A 2,936-nucleotide genomic window follows, 5' to 3' on the forward strand; every position below is an offset into this window, starting at 1 on the left:
TAACAAACTGTAGTTCTGGTCCTTTCTAATCAGTAAAAATATTTAATTTATCTCATTACATCAGTAAGATATCATACATATGTGAGGTTTACCATTTATGGCCAAACTATGCCCCGAAAGGGTATTTTGGTCATTTCATATATGCTTTTACGGACATTTTTGGAAGTCTGAGTTCACGACTTATGCCTACTGAAATAATATTAAAATTTGTTTAAAATTCAGTAGGTAACAAGTCTTAGGTGTTAATTATGGTTTAAAACCATACTATGCACCTAAATAGCGTAAAAATCGCTAATTGACGATAATTAAGGGGTTTTATGGAAATCTGAGATTTTGATCAGTTTTGAATGCTCAAAATAATTTATTTAATATATGAAATCAGTAGGAAAAGGTTTGGCATTCAAATCATATGTAAATCTCATTTTATGCATGAAAAGGGTATTATCATCATTTACCGAATAATACAAGAACTCTATGACATGATCAGTTTATAATCTGATCAATAACTCCAGCAATCCCTAAAAATAATATCTTAACAGTAGGTAATGAATTTTGGGTCAAAATCCAAGTTTAAACATGCTTTATACGAGATATCGCAATTTACTTAGTTAAAAGCTTCTAATTACGATATCGAGCATAACTCCTATTTGGGACCAAGAACTGATGTCAAATTTTTGGGACAAGCTTATATATCAGTAACCAAGGTTTTTGTCCTCTCACATTTCTAAAAATCTCATTCTTATGTCAAAAGGGCAAAATGGGCGTTTATAAGCATAATAGCGGAAACTAGCGTATAATTCAAACCACAAGGAACCATGCAATATAACTCCAGGGGGTTATACTACTGAATAATATGGTCCTAATGGAAGCTTAAAACATGGAAGAATCAAGCTTAATCGGGTCAGAACTGAAAAGTCAAAGCAAAGTCAAGCTTTTGCGTCTTTCGGTTGTGAACCGACCCTAAACTTAGAATTGTCGAGTTGGACCAGCTTAGACATGTTCTAATAATCATTACCAAGTTATTAGAGTGTAAAAATATAATTTATAACCTCTGCATCTATGGTTTAATTAATACCCACAAATCTGCCAGGTTTGACTTTTTACCTAAACGGTTTGACCCGACAATTAACTAAGCAAACGAAGGAATTAGGAGGTGCCCTTTCAGGGGTTAATCACCTACCTAACAATGGTCTTATACCCACTTTCAATTTGGTCAGTGGCTGGACCATGAGAGTATAAACCGAAAGTCAAAGCTAATATACGATAACTTGACTTTTCGGTTGTTAAAACATAAATCTGAACTAATGAGTGGGCTAAGGCACTTACAAATGGTCCATGCTATTTTTTCTACTAAGATTATGTTCCACTTCAGCTTTGGAAGTTCCAGAATTGAGAGGAGGGAATGATGGATTGAAAAGTGAGCCAAAGAATTTGATGGGTTCTTGGCCTATTTATAGTTTTTGGGGGATTCTAGGATTAAGACATGTGTTAAATGAATCCCTTAGATCATCACAAGTGTCTTAACAGCTGGTATACTCAGCTTAGGGTCCAAGAAATCGAGCTTAATGGTTAAGGATTGGGTTTGGAGTGGCAAGCAAGCAAGAACAAATAAATAAAAAAAATCTGTTGTAGATAGGCCCAGGCGGCCCGCGTAGGCAAGCCTGCTAGGCTTACGCGGCCCGTGTCACTCTCCAGTCCAGCAAACAATTTTTAGCAGTATGTCACATTTGGTCCCTGTTCTTAATATATCTTCAAAACAGCCTGTTATGTTGCTGTTTGTTTATTTCGGCCCATGAAAGATGCAGCCCAGCCCGAGTTCAAGTCCAGACCAGCCCATAACAAGTTTCAGGTGAGGACAACATCAGTCCCTGACTCTTTCAGAACCATTTTATACTTTCAAATGTGACAGTTTAGTCCCTGAGAGTACATATATGCATATAACAGCCCTTTATAACCCGTATATCTTACAAAAAGTCATATTCAGTCCCTCTGACATCTGAATCAGATGGTTACAGGTCTGTAACAACTTTTGAAGGCTGTTAAGATCAGAAACAGTTTGCTAAATTACAGTTTCAGTCCTCGCATATGTCAAAAAGACTTTTCTGATGCGTATAAGGTCCGTTAATCTCATTTCAAGGCTTCGCTATGATGCTAGAACATAGTGGACATGAGATATGCTCAAAAACATGCCGAATGTCGGCTCGTTTGGTCGTACGGTCGCGTTATGCGTCTAATTACGACGAAACACGGACGGATGCTAAAAATGGTCCAAAACATGCGACGAGTGGAATTTTATCATGTGACACACTAAAATAAAATATTTTAGTGCTTACATAAATTTTTGGGTGCTCGGGGATATTCAGAATGTGAGATATGCGCGAAAGTGCAAACTTGTGCACTTTTTGACACTTTTAGTCCCTGTATAACATAAAAGTTTATTTTTGCGCACCAAACGCCTCTAAGCCTATATATAAGCTATATAAAGGATAAACAGGGTATGTTTAACTCATGGACATATTTCGGAAGGTCCGTTATCAAATGATTCGACCTACTTTTGTAGTTTGACGCAATTAGTCCCTTAATTGCGCAAAGTAGTGCGAAATGCCGTTTAAAGATATCCAAGCCTTTTATAGCCCATAATGGGCATCCCCGAATGGATGTCCAATTATTACAACGCTCCGGTTCACTTAAAAGGTCCCCGAGAGGCGTAGATTCAAAAGTTGACGCTTTTGGTCCCTCTAATGCGCAAACTTGCGAGTATTATAATACATCGTGATGCTCCGGGTTCGTTAAAAGGTCATTCAGAGGTATAATTAAACATGTTGACGCTTTTAACCCCTCTAACTTTCAAACTTGCGCGTAATTTCACTTATAGGAATAAAAGCCTTGCATAGCCAATATTTGACATTCCCGAGAATATGATGAAACATAATGAA

This window comes from Helianthus annuus, chromosome 4 (genome assembly GCF_002127325.2).
Source record: "Helianthus annuus cultivar XRQ/B chromosome 4, HanXRQr2.0-SUNRISE, whole genome shotgun sequence".
Taxonomy (NCBI): domain Eukaryota; kingdom Viridiplantae; phylum Streptophyta; class Magnoliopsida; order Asterales; family Asteraceae; genus Helianthus; species Helianthus annuus.